Source organism: Notamacropus eugenii, chromosome 2, assembly GCF_028372415.1.
Source record: "Notamacropus eugenii isolate mMacEug1 chromosome 2, mMacEug1.pri_v2, whole genome shotgun sequence".
Taxonomy (NCBI): domain Eukaryota; kingdom Metazoa; phylum Chordata; class Mammalia; order Diprotodontia; family Macropodidae; genus Notamacropus; species Notamacropus eugenii.
In genome coordinates, this window is record NC_092873.1 from 140,919,748 (window position 1) to 140,939,154 (window position 19,407).

General features: G+C 35.4%; 1 pseudogene; it reads right to left on the bottom strand.

Annotated features, from left to right (window-relative positions):
- Window positions 1-254: 254 nt before the first annotated feature.
- LOC140522828 (ATP-sensitive inward rectifier potassium channel 8 pseudogene) lies at window positions 255-1,174 on the bottom strand (annotated as a pseudogene).
- Window positions 1,175-19,407: the final 18,233 nt, after the last annotated feature.

Below are 19,407 nucleotides of genomic sequence, written 5' to 3' on the forward strand. Positions count from 1 at the left end.
GAATTTGTTGAGAGTTCTACTTTACAGGTATTTTATGGGCTGTGGGTTAAGAGCTAAGCATATGTGGATCTTTCTACTTCACCATCTTGGCTTCTCCCCCACTGTGTTGCTGTATTGATAGGAGTACAATTTAGTGCATTGACAAAGATATAGAACAAGTAATCGCTTTTGCGGTCTTGGATTATAGTCCATAGCGAGTACCTGGTGTGAGTCTCATTGACTTGTCAAGAGATTAAATTTGTGTTGACCCAAGGTCACATTTCACTTGAGTTCTGATTTCCTTCTGGGGTGATAAATTGTGCCTTTGGCAGGATCAGAGAGGAGTTCTTCCTGCTTATGGAATTGTTCCTTCTCATGGAATTGTATGTTCTCAGAGAGTTCTGATGGGACAGCTCAGTCTTCTGAAGTGTTTGAATAGGTATTGAAGGCTTCTTATCTAGCTCCCTGGCACTACACCTGGGAGTAGCTACTTTGACCGTATTGACAAAGTTAGTTTTAGTTTGTAGTAGTCCACAGCATATACACCTTCCTCTTCTGTCACTATAGATACAAAGCAGTGACCCTACTGGATTTCCTCTGCAATATAAAAGGTTCAAGCTTGAGTGGTGATGTCTGTAGTTTCAACTACTCCTAAGATAACTATGACCTCCAAGTCTTAGGTGGCTAAGTCAGTGATTGAGCTCTCATACAAGGGGCTGTGCTTATCAATTACATGGCAAGTAATCAAAGGGACAATCAGGAAAATCTTGTTACTTTCTATGGAATTGACAATAGGGATATCAAGTTGGTGAATAGGCACTGCCTCCCCTTCAGGGGTGGTTGTTTTCTTGATATCCTGGATTCATACAGAGGTACTAATGATCATATGTTTTCTTAAATTACCTACTCAGAGCATGAAACAGAGTCGGCCATTTCTACAATTTCTGCATTTTTACATTTCTGCAATTGCTACATGCCGGTTGAAAATTGAGGTCTCTGACCATTTGTGAGCCTGAGCTATTGTTGTGAAGATACAATACAGCATGATTGTGTTGATAATTAACCCCACAATGTTCTGAAGAATCAAAACTGTGATAATCAAAGGATATTTCTCTGTCATCATTCTCCTACCAAATCCAGCTGTCACTTGAACCTCAATGGAGAAGAGGAAAGCAGAGGTGAAAGACCTTTTCATGTTTCTCTTGATTCTTGTATTTAAAAGTCAAATTTTTTATTCAGCTTTGTTTTTTTCAGTAAGAATACTTTGAAGTCATTTATTTCATTGAAATTCTATTTTTTCCCTTGAAGCATTATACTCAGTTTTGTTGGGTAGATGATTATTGTTTTTAATCCTATCTCTTTTGACCTCTATAATATCATATTCCAAGCCTTTCTATCCTTTCATGTAGAAGCTGCTAAATGTTGTGTTATCTTGATTGCATTTCCACAATACTTGAATTATTTCTTTCTGGCTGCTTGTCATATTTTCTCCTTCACTTGGGAACTCTGGAATTTGGCTATAATATTCCTAGGAGTTCTCCTTTTGGTGTCTCTTTTTGGAACTAATTGGTGAATTCTTTCCATTTCTATTTTACCCTCTGGTTCTAGAATATCAGGGCAATTTTTCTTGATAATTTCTTGGAAGATGATGTCTAGGCTCTTTTCGTTCATGGTTTTCAGGTAGAATTTTTAAATTATTTCTCCTGGACTTGTTTTCCGGGTCAGTTGTTTTTTCCAGTGAGTTATTTCACATTGTCTTCTATTTTTTTATTCTTTTGGTTTTGTTTTATAACTTCTTGGTTTCTCATAAAGTCATTAACTTCCATCTACTCCATTCTGTTTTTTTAAACAACTATTTTCTTCAGTGAGATTTTGGACTTTCTTTTCCATTTGACCAATTCTGCTTTATAAGACATTCTTCTCCTCATTGGTTTTTTCGACCTCTCTTGCCATTTGGGTTAGTCTATTTTTAAAGGTGTTATTTTCTTCAGCATTTTTGGGGTCTCCTTTAGCAAGCTGTTGACTAATTTTTTAATGATTTTCTTGCATTGCTCTCATTTCTCTTCCCCGTTTTTCTTCTATCTCTCTTACTTGATTTTCAAAATCCTTTTTGAGCTCTTTCATGGCCTGAGACCATAGCATATTTTTTTTGGAGGCTTTGGATGTAGGAACCATGACCTTGCTGTCTTCCTCTGATTGTATGCTTTGCTGTTCCTCATCCAAAAGGATGGAAGAAAGTACATTTTCATCAAACAAGTAACTTCCTATAGTCTTATTTTTCCCCTTTTGGGCATTTTCCCAGTCAATTTTTTGACTGTTGAGTCATTTATCAAGTGGAGAGTACACTACCCTAGACTTCAGAGTTTTTGAGCAGCTGTTCTCTGAGACATCTCTAAGGACCTCTAAGTTTTCAGTTCCTCCAAAGTGGGATAGTCAAGGAAGAGGTGTTTACTCCTTTTCTGGCCTGTGCTCTTGTCTGTGGCCAACCAAAAACACTCTTTTCTGCCCTGAAACTGGGAGTAGGGTTCCCTGTGCACAGTTACCACCAGGTCCACCATGCCAGCAGACCTCCTCACCCCAGGACTTCCACTCAGGTCTGAGACCCACCTCAGCCACTCGATTCCCCCAGGGTCTGTAGACTGAGAGCTCCAGAAGTGGACACTGCTCTGCCAGTGTTTGCTGCTTCCCTGGGGCCAGGGTTCTGGCCTGACCAAGCTGGCCTGTCACCTAGGTGAAAGAGCTTTCTCACTGACCTTTGAAGCTGTTTTTGGCATTTGTGGATTGAGAAATCTGGAAACCACAGCAGTGCCCATGATTCAGCATCTTGAAGCTTGTTCCATTCCTGCCTGTGCTGTGTGACTCATGTCGGGCTCTGCTCCACTCCTAGGCCAGTGTGATATACCCTTCCTGTAGGCCTTCCAGGCTGTCTTAGGCTGGAAATCTGTTTTGCTCTGTCATTTTGTGGCTTCTGCTGCTCTAGAATTTGTTTAGAGTCATTTTTTATAATTTTAAGGGCTTTGGGGAGAGAGCTACTCTACCATCTTGGCTCCACCCTCTGAATTAAAAATCATTTGATGTCACTTAATTTAATCTCCAACTCTTGAAAGAATTCTTTCTCCAACATCTCTGGCAACTAGTCATCATTTCAGCTAAATCTTAACGTTATTTTTTTTCCAATCCTACATTCTACAGAACATCTTCCAGATTACACAAAGGTTCATCCTAACCTCTCCCTTCAATTACTGGTATGAAATGCCTAAGGCTATGGTACTCATTCTTGGATATCTTTAAAAAGAAGGGGCTTGTTGAGTTTTTTCCATTTTGTCCACCTCTTTGTGACACCATGGTGTTTTCTTGGCAAAAATACTGGAGTAGTTAGTCATTTTCTTCTTCAGGAAGAGGCTATCTATTTCAACTCAGTTTACTTTATATAAGTATAGTCAATGCTTAGCTCCTTCTGAAATGAGTTGAATTTTGCAAAATATTTTGGTTATCCCATTTCTGTTGATAATCTCCTTCAAAGGGCTTTAGAATTATCTGCACAGTGCTTGATCAGTATTTTAAATATAGTACCTTTAAGACTAGCACCTTAACTATTTAGCAAAATACAATGTCAATACTTTAAGCTAAGAAAAAAAATCCTTCATTTAATTTTATTTTTCTTTTAAATGACATCTAGCTTAAAGCCTAAGAGGTTTATTTTTTAAACTTCTGAGGGCCAAAGAATAGCTATAGATCAAAAATCATTTAGGGAAAAAAGATGAGGCTACCACCCAAAGATTAATGCACCCCTCTCGTATCAAATGAAGCAAAGTAAACACAGATAGAGAAAAGAAGGGAGAACTAGTAACCAAAGAGAAGCATGGCACACTACTGAGAGAAGAAAGGAGATACTTTTCTTTCTTGTTTTTACATAAGATAATCTCCATATTTATATGTATACTGTTTTTGATACTGTACAGTCTGAGGCTCCTAAGAGATGTCAATAAAGATTAGTTAATTAAAGTATTATGTATGGGGGAAAAAATGAGCAATGATGGTGAGGAAAGGAGATTTTCTAGATGTGGGAGGGAAAGAAATATCCAAAGAATTCAACCCTGATTTTTAAACTGAGTTTCCTGAATTGAGGATCACCTTAAATTGGTATTTTATGCTTCTTTATTTGAATGATGGGATATTAGTATTAAAAGAGATCTAAAGATGCCATCTAATTCAAAACCAGGGACAAAAGTTTGAATCTCTTCTAAAACAGAAGTGACAAGAGGTTATCCAGATTCTGCTTAAATATTTTCATGATGGAGAAACCTGATAATAATTTTCCTGGGAGACTTTAAAATTCTTCTGTTCTTCTTTATCCTCTTTGCTATATTTTGCATTTCAGTTAGTTTTGTGTCTTGTAACTGTGCATTATGAGTACAATTGATAACTGAGAACAAATAGAAAATTTGGAAGGAATTTGGGTGTGCCTCTGAGCTGTTGATAATGAAAACACAGACAGAGGAGGAGTGGGGTGGAGAGAAAGAATGTGAAAAATTATGCTAAAGAGATGAGTCTGGAAGAAGCAAAGAGAAATGGAGTCACTTATAGAAATCAAGAGAAATGGGCTGAGGGAAGGTTTAAGACAAACAACATGGTGCTTAATCTTTCTAGTGATGTTAAGTTTGATTTAATCATTAGTCATCAGGAAGAAATCAGAGGATGGGATCCTGTAATTTGGGATTATTAACTATGAAAATGGCAGTTTAAACTGTGATCAAGATGAAGTCACATTGGAAGAGATTAAAAGAAAAAGTGGAGTTAAACTGAGTGAAGGAAACCTCCTTCTTCTGTATCATTTGTAGCCCCCAACTCATAAGGAGGAAAAAATACTGAGTAGCATTAACATCTGACATCTACATATTGCTTGAATTTTACATACAATATTTCTTTTGAACCTTATAACATCCCTGTGAGGCAGGCACAGCAAGTGTTATCCCCATTTTACAGATGAGTAGACTGAGGTTCAGAGAAGTGAAGTGACTTGCTCATGGTCATTCATCTAGCAAGGGTACTTGAGGTAAACTTTATCTCAAGTCTTTCTGATACCACAATTAACTCTTCATTCACTGCATATAGGATATTAATTAATTTATTCCTTCAATAAGTATTTGTTAAATACCTACAACGTGACAAGCACATAGGAGTTCTCAGGACATAAAAGCCAAAATTCAAGTCTTCCCATATGAAACCTACAGCTTATTGGGGAAAGAAGGTAACATTTGGAACAACAGATACAAAAATACATTAAAGGAAATTAAAAGAAATTTCTAGGAATGAGAAAATGGCACTGGCAACTAGGAGGGGTTGGTGATCATGAAAGACTCATTGTAGGAGGTGGTACTTTCATTAAGGCTAAATGAAACTAGATACTCTGAGGCAAAGATCAGCATACAGTGTTCCAGGCATGGGGAAGAGGAATGCCTAGTGACTAAAAGCACAGAAATGGACCAATGTATGTGGAGCACCATACATACTCTAAAAACACAAACTATGCCACACAGGAAACAGCAAATTGGATAGTTTGACTTGAATATAGGGTTCATGCCTGACATCTATGTTCAAAAATATTAGAGGGGGTAGATTACAGCATGCTGTGAAAAAGTTTAAATGTCAAATAGAGTATTTAGTTGTTTATCCTGGAGGCAATTGGAAGTCAGTGGAACTTACTCAGTGAGGGAATGATGTCATTACAATTACATTTTAGGAATATCAATTACAGAAGGGGAGAAACTGGAGGCAGGAAGACCAATTAGGGTGAGGAAGGAAGTGAAGGGGCCTGGATCTGGGCTAATGCTTTAGCTAAAGAAAACAATGCAAAATGTTGTAGAGGTAAAAGCAGCAACATTTACCAAAAGAAAAACATGGATAATAAGGGAAAAGAAGTTGAAAGAGTTGAGGATTACTCTGCAGTTCTGAACACGGATGACTGAATGGATGGTGGTTTCCTTGACAAAAATAAGGAAGTTTGGAACAGAGCTAGGTTTTTTGTTTGTTTATTTTGAGGGGAGAAGATAAAGAGTACTCTTTTGTATATGTTGAGGTTATATGACTACAGGACATCCAGTTTAAAAATATGCAATAAATAATTTGTGATGGAGAATTGTGCTGAGATTAGGGCTGGGGATACATCAGTAAATCAAGCAATCAAGAATTTATTAAACCCCTATTTGTATCATAAACACCTCAACATACACAAGGCGGGGGGGGGGGGGGCCCTGCTATCACAGGTTCTTTGATCTACTTCTATCTCTACCGGAGAGCAAAGTACCAAAATCTGGGTTTTAAAAGGGGGAGGGGGGGCGCTGCTTAGGAGTTTCCACAGTCTCATCTGCCACACAGATCTTCTTCCAAAAACTAAGCCCCAAGTAAAACTGTACCTCAGAGTCTTTATACACTTTTTAGAGCCAGAGGGCATCACATCCCTAGAGAGCCAAAGCCTCATTAACAAAAGGTGTGGATCTTGGTGCAAATCTTCCCAGGCCAAACAATGGATGGGAAAGATCCTCCTTAATCACATTACTCAGAGGTATTATACTTCTTGGTATAAATAAAAAGAGTAAACGTCCTACTTTGCTTGCCCTCACACTGCTATGTGTCAGCACCATAGATAAAATGACATCAACAAAGCTATCCTTGTTCTCAAGGGTCTTAACTTTCTCTGGGTGGAGACACATACAAAATGAACATAAGACTTTGGGGAGAGAAAGGCCACAGCATTTATGAAAATCAAGAGACTGGATGCAGAAAATTTCATTCAAAACATATTTACAAAACCCTACAACACTCAAGGGACTATGTTCAATGTTTCACGTGCCTTAGTCTAGTATTCAAGACTCACTATTATCTGGGCAATTATATTTATACCAGTTTCTCCCGATAACTTTTGAACTAGTCAGGCCTATCTCTTCACTATGCCTTTCTCACATTCATGATAAAACTTACCTCATTCTGGGAGATAGAGATATTATAGTCATCTGCATAGTAGATAATACTAGAGACTATAGGAAGTTATGAGATCACTTAAGGAGGATATATAAAGAAAATGAATCAGTCTGGGTCCTCCTAACCTGAACATTTTTCTCATGAACCCCTACTGGCATGCTTTCCTTTAACAATCAGCAAGTAGACAATTAGCTTTTAGCAAATGCATGTACTAAGACTGTATAGTAAGAACAGTTGGTACAAAACAATTCCCTCCAAAAGGCTTGAGTACATTCTTTGATATGGTTCTGTGTTAATGGGTAGAATTATTTACCAAGCTTTTCTTATCATTGTAAAAAATGTAATTATTTATTCATAGTGATATATTTGGATATCACCTAAACATTTTAGTGTTTCTTTTGTGTAAATAATATAAGATAAATGAAAGAGCTCTAAAGCAAATTCATCAAAATATTATACACAAAGCAGGAATAATTTTATGTTGTAGTTAAGAGATAAAAAAGAGGTACTTTACAAAGTGTAGAAATCAGATGAAAACATAACTTTTTTCCTTAGGGTGTTAATTCCAGTGGGGTGTATGAAAGTTCTTGGTCACATGGATTGCACCAAAATGCAAGAAATACAATTTTAATTAAAATCCCACGACTTCATATTTTTCTACAATTAAAAACTGGATTTTTCATGTTTTTAATGACATTACTTAAATTCTTTAACACAAATAGGACCGAAATATAGATTTGGTAAAATGTAAACAACTAATTGAAAACATTTTAAATGAAAATGTTTTCCTTGAATGAATAATTTTATATTTATAATTAAAATGTACTTTTGTTATCATTTTTCATGTAATGAAAAAAATTCAGTACAATTTTAAAGTAAAATAATGAAGCACTATTATGAGAATCATCTATGATCATCAATATAGGAAATTCCTAAAACAAATCTACAATTTGTCTAATAATGAATAGGGAACTCCTAGGAAGTTTTCTATTACTGAGAGGCATTGTGATTTGCTCAGAGACAGACAGCAAATAAGTGATAAGTATTTGATCACATCTGTTCCTGTCACTAAGTCAAGCACTGTATCTACATCTCCAAACTGCCATGTAAACTTATGAAGAAGATCGACAACGGAAAAAATGTGTGTGTTCCTGAAGAACATGGGAGTAAGTTACTGTCAAATACAAGTTCAAAAAACCTTGATAACTCAGATAATAAACAATATATTTCATTGGGGGAAATAATATAAGAAACAGAAATACAGTATTTTTAGTTGCTCTAACACTTCATTTACATTTCTAAAAAAATGCTATGAACTCAGGCACAAAGTTTCTGTTGAAATTTATTATGAAAAACTAGCATGTAGTACCTGATATTTCTTTAAGACTCCTACATGTTGTTTTCTGTAGACTAATATCATACATACTTCTCTCTAAGTGCAATGGTCCCAATTGCTTTGGTAATCAAAAGGCAGAGTCCAAGAGAAAAATCAGAGAATGAGAGAAAAGATGGGCCATTTGTTGTAGAATCAAACTAATTCCTAAATTGGCTACATTTTCATAATTATGAGTGTTGCTGTGAGAAAATTAGAGATGGTTATAGAAGCACTGTATAATGGTGGACAGATGATTAGCCTTGGAGTCATGAAGAATGATTCCAAATCTGATTCTTATACATATTTAAATTGTGACCATTGGTAAGTTACTTTAGCCTCCAGCTCCCCCAGACAACTCTCTAAGAGTATAAGTTAAAGATACCAGTTTACATTGGTAGATATTTTCTATACTAGGCTGTCTGCCTTGCCAATGAGGACTCACTCTGTATGGTTAAAAGAAAAAGAGGGAAGAACTATCATGACCCTGGCCACAAACAGCAGACCAATGGGGATAGCAGTCTTGGAAGCATATAACAGGTATGTCACCTTGCACAGATTTTCCCATATTACACCAGAATAACACTAGCTTTATCTTCATGGTGATGTTACCTCCACTACAGAGACACAAGGGGGCAAATGTGGGGATGGCTAGTGGGTTTGTCTTTACACTTGAAAGGCATACCCTACAGAATCCAAGAGCATAGTCAGAGGGAGAGTTGTTCTCAGTGGACTTCAAGTAACTGTGGCTAAGCTATTTATTTTGCTATAGCAAGAGTCCTACTCATTCCTTACTTCTTTTTCCTCAAACTGGATCATTTAATGTCAGTAGAATCAGAGACTGCCAGAGATCACTGGCAAAGGTGGCATTGCTTCTCTTACTTAAATTCATCACATATAATGGAGGCTGTGAGTATGCAGGTACATCAATGTACTCACTCTTCACAAACTTACTTATTTCCTTCTTACCTATAAAACCCCACTAAGGAGTCTTCCCTGCTATACTAACATGTTGGAAGAAGAGGATATAACCAAATGTCAGGTGCCATTTATAGTCTTTGCACGCATGTTTTCTGTGATGTTTAGAATACAATCATTTTTATAGTTTCCTAGCTATTTGGAGCAATGTAGCAGTATCTATAGGGCTTCTTTGAAAGAAGGCAAAATTATATTTAATCTGTGTCAACATTGTCTTCTCTCTCCCCTCCTCTTTCCTTTTCTCCTTTTCTCTATCACGTACTAGCCCTCTTTCTATTGTCTTCCTTGTTATAATGTGAGCTCATTGAAAACATAGATTGTCAACTTCCAGGAGCCAAGATGGCAGAATAAGCAATAACTTGCTTTCACTCTCCCTTACTGACCTCAAATACCCCAGAAAATACCACCCCAAGAAAAAGCCTAGAACAACAGAGCCAGCAGAAAGAACAGATGTAGCAGGTTTTTAGCTCATGAGGCTAGGGGGATTAATGGGAAAGGTCCCTCTTGCTGTGCCTGAAGGGGACCAGTATAGGATCAGAGGTAGCCCAGTAAGCCAGTGGCAAGTCCCACCTCAGCAAACCTTTGTGAGATCCTGAGCCCCAGGGTGACATAGTGGGAAAGAACCAACATCAGGACCTCCAACCCCACCCCCAGGGTGCCTTCACACAGCCAGGGGAACCAGCAGATGCCATTGCAGAGAACCACCACTTGCAGAGTGGGTAGTTATCCACTAGTTGCTAAGCCTACTCATGTTCTAGCACTAGTCACTGGTGAGGAGGCAGCCTCTAGTGGCCAGACCATCCCACATCCACACTTCACCCTCCCAACTTCAGCTTAACCCTAGGAATGTAGAAAAATTCCACATGGTCTCAGGCACATAGCAGGCTCCACCATCTGCTCTAGGTCAGCATCTGATAAGCTACAGCCTCTACATCTACCAGGCTGTAGCTGCCAGCACCTGAGATCCCAGCACACAAAGCCAGTAACCAGGCCCATAGTCCTCAACATAAGAGGCATGGGACAGTGCCGTTGTGCCCCAAAAGCAGAGATCAATTTTAAAAGCCAGGAAAGAGGCAAACACCATGAGTAAGAAGCAACAACAACAAAAGATCACAGATTCTTACTATGGGGGCAGGGAAGATAAAAATACAAATTCAGAAGAGGACAGCATTGTAACTATACCTACATATGAAACCTCAAAGGGGAATATGAACTGGTCTCAAAGCCCAATTGGTCTCTTGGAAGAGCTCAAGAAGGATTTTAAAAGTCAAATTAGAGAGGTAGAAGAAAAATTGAACAATTCCTTTAAAAATACAAGTGACAAAATGAAAAAAATCACTGAATAAAACAACTCTTTAAAAAAGTAGAATTGGCCAAATGGAAAAGGAGGTACATAAGCTAACTGAAGAAAACAATTTGCTAAAAATCAGAATTGGTCAAGTGGAAGCTAATGATTTTATGAGACAAAATAAAAAGAATGAAAAAATAGAAGAAAACATAAAACACCTCATTGGAAAAACAAATCACCTGGAAAATAGATCTAGGAGTAGTAATTTAATTATTGGTCTACCTGAAAGTCATGATGATAAAAAGAGCCTGGACAGCATCTTTGAAGAAATTATGAAGGAAAACTGCCCTGAGGTCCTGAAACTGGAGGGCAAAATCATCATGGAAAGAATATATCAGTCACCCCCTGAAAAAAGATCCCAAATTGAAAATTCCAAGCAATATTGCATCTAAATTCCAGAATTATCAGGTCAAGGAGAAAACATTGCAACCAACCAGAAAGAAACAATTTAAATCTCATAGTACCACAGTCAGAATTATGCAGGGCCTGGCAGCTTCTACATTAAAAGATCAGGGGGTGTGGGAGATGATATTCTGTAAGGCAAAGGAGCTTGGAATACAACCAAGGACCAAAATTGAGCATAATCTCTCAAGCAAGGAGACGGATATTCAATGAAATAGGGGACTTCCAGATCTTCCTGATGGAAAGACTAGAGCTTAATGGAAAATTTGATCTTCAAATATAAGACTCAAGAGAGGCATAAAATGGTAAACAAGAAAGGAAAAAATGTATGTTATTCAATAAGGGTGAACTGTTTATATCCCTACATGGGATAATGATGCTTGTAACTCTTGAGAATTTTATCTTTATTATGACATTTAGAAGAGATATACATAGACAGATGGTGTGGGTATAAATTAACTGATGTGGTGATAAAAAATCTAAGGAGGCAGAAAAGGGTAAATTAAGTCAAAGAAAGAATCACAAAATCATATTACAATAGAGAGAAAGAAGGAAGGGAGATGAGCATTGTTTGAACTTTACTCTTATCAGATTTGATCAAGGAGGGAATAATATACCCAATTAAGTATAGATATCAAACTTGCCCTACAAGCAGTAGTAGGGGAAAGGGGAAAGAAAAGGGCAGGAACTGGTGGCTAGAATTAAGGGAAGAAGTCATAAGGGAAAAGAGAAAGAAAAAGGGAAGGGCTGAGAGAGGGGAGGGAAGATTGAGGGAGGTGGGGGTCAAAAGCCAAACTTTTGAGGAGGGAAAGGAGGAATGGAGAAATAAAAGCATAAATAGGATGCTATAATACTATATAAAATGCTATAAAAATAGGATGCATAAATAGGGAAATAGGATGGAAAGAAAGACACAGATTGTAATCACAATTGCAAATGTAAATGGGATAATTTTTCCATAAAACAAAAGCAGAGAAGATTAAGAACCAGAATTCAATAATATGTTGATTATAAGAAATTGTAATTACATTTGAATTACCCCACAGGGTAAAGGTAAAAAGCTTGAGTAGAATATATTATTCTTCATCTGGAATAAAAAAAAAGAAAAGAAAAAAGAAAAAAAAAGGAGACATAGCAATCTTGACCTCATGTAAAGCTAAAGCAAATACAGATCTAATTAAAAGAGATAAGGAAGGAAATCATATCCAGCTAAAAGGTATCATAAATAATGAAGTAATATCATTGCTATACATATATGCACCAAGTGATATGGCATCCAAATTCTTAGAGGAGATGGTAAGGGAGTTATAGGAAGAAACAGAGAACAAAATTATACTAGTAGGGACATCAACCTCCCCGTCTCTGAAGGAGACAAATGTAACCACAAAATAAATAAAAAGAGAATTTAAGGAGGTGAATAAATTTTTAAAAGCAGATATGGTAGACCTTTGGAGAAAATTGAATGGGGATAAAAAAGAATATACTTTTTTCTCAGCAGTACATGGAACATAAACAAAAATTGACCATATACTAGGGCATAAAAAAAAAAAAAACAAACCCTAACAACTCAATGCCAAAAAGTAGAAATATTAAATGTATCCTTTTCAGATCATGATGCAATAAAAATTATGTGCAATAAAGGGCCATGGAAAGATAGACCAAAATTAATTGGAAACTAAATAAGCAAATCTTAAATAATGAGTAGGTCAAACAACAAATCATAAAAACAATCAATGTCTTCATCCAACAGAATGACAATAATGAGACAATATATCAAAGCTTATAAGATGCAGTGAGAGTGGTCCTTATGGGAATTTTCATATCCCTAAATTCTTATGTTAATAAAATAGAGAAAAGGGAAATCAATGAATTAGGCATGCAACTAAAAAAGCTAGAAAAAGAAAAAATTAATAATCCCCAATTAAATACCAAATTAGTAACACAGAAAATCAAAGTAGAGATTGATAAAATTGAAATTAAAAAAAACTTTTGAAATAATAAACAAAACTAAGAGCTGGTTTTATGAAAAAAACAATAAAATAGATAAACCTGTGGTTAATTTGATTTTAAAAAAAAGAAAGAAGAAAACCAAGTTACCAGTATCAAAAATGAAAATGGTGAATTCACCTCCAATGAAGAGGAACTTAAAATAATAATTAGAAACTATATTGCCCAACTATATGCCAATAAATTTGATAATCTTAGTGAAATGAATACTTACAAAAATATAAATAACCCGGATTAACAGAAGAAGTAAAATAATTAAATAATCCCAGCTCACAAAAAGAAATTGAACAAACCATCAATGACTCTCTAGGAAAAAGTTGTAAGGCCAGATGGATTTACAAGCAAATATTTAAAGAACAATTAATGGCAATACTATTTAGACTATTTGGGGAAATAGGCAAAGAAGGAGTCCTACCAAATTTCTTTTTATGATACAAATATGGTACTGATACCTAAAGCAGGAAGAGTCAAAAGAGAAAAATAAATGTATAGATTAATTTTCTAAATGAATGAATATAGATGCAAACTTTTTAAACAAAATAATAGCAAAAATATTACAACAACTTATCATGGGAATAATAAACTATGACCAGATAAGTAGGATTTACACCAGAATTGCAAGGATGGTTCAATATTAGGAAAACTATCACCATAATTGATCATATCAACTAGAAAAACTAATAATAACCATGTGATTATCTCAACAGATGCAGAAAAAGCTTTTGCAAAATACAACATCCATGCCTACTAAAAACACTAGAGACCATACGAATACATGGAGCCTTCCTTACAATGAGAAGTAACATCTACCTAAAACCATCAGCAAGTGTTATATATACTGAGGATAAGTTAGAAGCATTTTCAATAAGATCAGGGGTAAAACAAGGATGTCCATTATCACCACTGTTATTCAATATGGTAGTAGAAATGTCAGCTGTAGCAATAAGAGAAGAAAAAGAAATTGCAGGAATTAGAATAGGCAAAGAAGAAACTAAGCTATCACTCTTTGCAGATGATATGTTGATATACTTAGAGAATCCCAGAGAATCAAATAAAAAGATTGAAAAAAATAATTTTAGCAAAGTTGCAGGACATAAAATTAACCCCCATAAATCACTGCTATATATTAGTAACAAAGTCCAACAGCAAGAAATAGAAAGAGAAATTACATTTAAAGTTACTGTAGACATAAAATATTTGGACATCTCTGTCAAAGATAACCCAGGAACTATATGAACACAATTACAAAACACTGTTCACACAAAGTCAGATCTAAATCATTGGAAAAAAAATATCAGTTGCTTGTGGAAAGATTGAGCTAATATAACAAAAATGACAATTCCACTTATACTAATTTACTTATTTGTTGCCTTATCAATCAAGCTACCAAGAAATTATTTTATAGAGCTAGAAAAATAATAGCAAAATTCATCTGGAAGAACAAAAGTTCCAGCCTATCAAAGGAACTAATGAAAAGAAATGAAAGGAAAGATGGGCTAACCATACCAGATCTTAAACTGTATTATGAAGAAACAATCATCAAAACTACTTGATATTAGCTAAGAAATAGAGTGTTTGGATCAGTGGAATAGGTTAGGTAAACAAGACATAGTAGTCAATAACTATAGTAATCTACTGTTTGACAAAATCAAAGACCCAAGCTTCTGGGGTAAGAATTCACTATTTGACAAAAACTTCTGGTAAAACTGGAAAGTAGTATGGCAGAAACTGGGCATGGACCAAATATCTTATACCATATACCAAAATTAAGTCCAAATGGGTACACAATTTAGACATAAATGCTGAAGCAACTTGGGAGAGCAAGGAATAGTTTATGTGAGATTTGTGGAGAACAGAAGAATTTAGGACTAAATAAGACATAGAGAATATTATGAAATGCAAAATGGATAATTTTGATTACATTGAATTGAAAAGATTTGGAAAAATGAAGTCATTGCAAACAAGATCAGGAAGGAAAAGCAGAAAATTGGGAAAGAATGTTTAGAACTAGTGTCTCTGATAAAGGCCTCATTTCTAAAATATATAGAGGACTGAGTCAAATTTACAAGAATGCAAGCCATTCCCCAATTGACAAAATGGTCAAAGGACATGAACAGGCAATTTTCAGAGGAAAATTTAAAGCTATCTACAGTAATATGAAAAAATACTCTAAATAGCAGCAATTGATTAGAGAAATGCAAATCAAAAGAACCCTTGGGTACCATTTCACACTTATCAGACTGGCTAAAAAGACAAAACAGGAAAATTGTAAAGGCTAGAGAAGATGTGAGAAAATTGGAACACTAATGCATCGTTGATGGAACGGTGAATTGATCCAACCATTCTGGAGAGCAATTTGGAACTGTGCCTAAAGGGCTGTAAAAATGTGCATACCCTTTGACCCATTCATTCTTTAGGATAATTATTGTTGTTATTTTATTATTTAGTTTCCAATTAATTTTTAGTCAACCTTTCCATGACCCTTTATTCCAAATAGTTGTTATTGCATCATAATCTCAAAAGGATGCATTTAATATTTCTAATATCATTAATGCTAGGTCTGTATCTAAAAGAGATCATAAAAATGTGAAAAAGACCCACAAGTACAAAAGTATTTATAGCAACACTTTTGTGGTGGCCAAGAACTGGAAATTGAGGGATGCCCATCAATTGGGGAATGGATGGACAAGTTGTAGTATATGAATAATATGGAATACTATTGTGCAAAATAAATTATGAGCAAGTAGACTTCAGAAAAACCTAGAAAGACTTATATGAGCTGATACTGAGTGAAATGAGCAGTACCAGGAGAACACTGTATATAGTAACAGCCACTTTGTGTGATGATTGACTTGGATAGCCTTAGCTCTTCTCAGCAACGCAAGGACCTAAACTAACTGCAAAAAATTCATGATGGAAAATTCCATCCACAGCCAGAGAAAGAAATAGGAGTATGAATACAGATTGAAGCATACTATTTGCTTTCTCTTTCTGTTTTGTTTTTCTTTCTTGTGTCTCCTCCCATTCATTCTAATTCTTCTATACAGTATGACTAATGTAAAAATGTTTGATAAGAATGTATATGTAGAGCCTATATCAGATGGCATAGAGTTCTTGGGGAGGGGAAAGGGAAGGGAGAGAGAAAATTTGAAATTTATGGAAGTCAATGCTGAAAACTAAAAATAAATCAATTAATAAAAAAAGAAAATACTCACTGTCCATTTGTATCCCCAGCACTTAGCACAATGCTTGGCACATCCTGAAAGCTTAATAAACGCTTTTTCATTCATGCATCCACTTACCTTTCCAACCACTCATCAATCCATCTATTTATTCATATTCTGCATGGAGAATAAAATAAAATATATAAGAATTTCACAGTTTCAAACAATACTCATAGATCTATCACATTACCAAAGTTACGAATGAACAATTTAAAAAAAATAAGGTTCAAGATCTATCATCTATCTATCTATCTATCTATCTATCTATCTATCTATCTATCTATCATCTATCTATCTATCTATCTATCTATCTATCTATCTATCTATCATCTGTCTATCTTTATGTATACATATATACACATATATACAGTTATTGTGTCCTAAATTAATATTCATTCATTAATTACCCTTTAGCCATAATCTTTAAATAATTGGTCATAAAACTCATATCTGGCCAGATGTGTTTGCACAAACCTGTAATCTCATCCTTGATATCAGGCTGGGAGTTCTGAGCTGCAGAAAGTCTAAAATAGATCAATTGTCCATACCAAGTCTGGCATTGTTCTGGTGAACACCTAGGAGCATGGGAGCATCATACTTCCTAGGGAGGGCTGAGGAACTGATCCTAGGTAGGGGCAAACTAGTCCAAGTCAAAAATGCAGCAGGTTAAAGCTCTGATGCATCAAGTGTTGAGTACAGGCCCATGAGTGGTGACTGCATTTCCTTTGCAGACAATACAGGGAGATTCAGTCTCAAAACAAACCAAACCAAGCGCTCAGTGGCTGAAAGCATCTTTCCCTACTTTATGGAAATAAACTCTAACTATACTACACTTCAAATATATGTTACACAAATGTATTAATTATAAAAAACACTGTATGGGAATACATGAAGGATATATGACTACTCATTTATGACTTAATAAGTAAATCCTATGGAGTTGTTTGCAACATGTACAAAGTATTAATTGACTTGCTCAGGGTTCCTAAGATGTTAAGTGTCAGAGGTTAGATTCAAACCCAGGTCTTCCTGATTCCAAACCTGGCATTCTATTAATTCTGCCACTTAGAACGAAAAGCAAAAGGCAAGTCATGAGACATCTCTTTTCCTTTGTTCTAACAGACCTGATGCTGAGTGACAGAGAAAATAATGTTAATATGAAATGATTTGTTCCTTATGAAACCATGGCTATTGCCCAATATGTGATGATCCTAAAATGTTATTTATTATTCTTCTAAATTACCACTCACATAAACACACATCTTTATTTTCAAGTATAAGAATCATGTTTATATGACTTACATAATTTTAGGCTCATCCATTTCCTATTTTTAAAATTTAATTTATTTAATACTCATTTTATTTTTTTGATTACATTTGAGTTCCAAGCTAGTTTACTCCATCCCCCTGAAAGCCCATATTCCTTTTTAAAACTAGTAGCTACCTTGTATTTATTTTATATTCATTTTGTCTATTTAGTTTGTATATATAAGCACATGTCATCTTCCCTGACACACTCCTTGAGAAAAGTGTCTTTCTTCCTTTCGACCACAGTGCCTAGTAAAAGCACGTAGTAGGTGCTTGTTTACAGCGATACATTTTTGTTGATTGATTGATTTCTGTCAGCCTTCTACTTTTTAGGAGGCTCATCATTTCTTCATGGAATATTAGAAATTATTTTTGCCAATCCCTGGAGTGCCTATTCTATAAGACTTTCATAATGGACCTATAGAAAAATACAGGCAATTGATATATTTCCAAAAATGAAATTCTACCAATGAAATGCAGCCAGAATCTCCACTACAAAGGAAAAAGGATGATCATTGATTAGGTGTTGGATGAGTTTATAGTAATGACCCAAGTAAATGAGGAGGGGATTTGCTAATTTTCTATCTCAGTAAATACAATAATACCAACAATCACATAGGTGGCTGTTAATCAACTCCCTCTGGCAGCAATGAGATAGAGACATATTGATCCAACCATGACTATATACTACTAACATATGCAGTGTGGGCCCAGGGATTGGTTTCTTGCCACAGGATAAGGAGTATTTCAGAGTAAATAGGAGGCAGCAAGGGATGCATCAGACTACCAGACACCATCTGAAATTTGATGCAAAGAGCAACATTACCTTGGTCTATTTTTTAAAATTAATGAACAAAACCCAAAGATTTTATCATGTTTTTTGGAGAGATTATCTGCTTGATTAAATATAATTTTGGCCATTTTTTGGCCAAGAATCTTGGCCATGATTTTCGCCAAATGTGTACATTTCACATATCTCCTTTATAGCATGAAAATTTTAGTGTTATTTTTTGAAATAAGTAAACAATTCATGCTCTAACATTGATTACTTTCATTATATAATAAGGGGATTGGAAGAGATGATTTTAAAAAATCCCTTTCAACTCTAGATTTGTGATCATATGAGACTATATTTGGGAAAAGTAAAAATGCTTTTTGAACATCCATTTAGCAGTGCCATTAAGGGAGGTCCTGTACCAAGTGAATTAGACAGTCCTGGGCACTGCTCTGAAGAAGTTAAGAACCCAAAGCATACATAGAAGAAATCAATCAATAAGCATTTATTAATCACTTACCAAGGACCTGATACTGTGCTAAACCACAGGGTTAATTACAGTCCCTGCTCCCAAAGATATCATACCTGAAAGAAATCTGACATGTAAAGGGGAATCTGCATTAGCAATCAAATGAATATGTCATGAAAAAAACTATAAAGACAAAAAAAACCCAAATGCTTATTTAAGTGAGACTGTACGCAGAATCCTCTTTTAGTTTCTGAGAAATAATGTTTAGATAAGATATAGCCCCTTCCCTCAAGGAGTTTACAGTCTAGTATGAGGAAAAGACACCAGCAGAGAATGTTACATGCTAAGTTCAATTGTTGGCTAGTTGTTTAAAGTTGTATCCAACTCTTTGCGGGGGTTGGGGTAAGTTCTTGGCAAAGATACTGGTGTTGTTTGAGATAGATAGATAGATAGATAGATAGATAGATAGATAGATAGATAGATAGATAGATAGATATAATATAGCTACACATAGACATATTATATATAAATATATAATACTAGTCTTAGAGAGGCAAAGGGTCT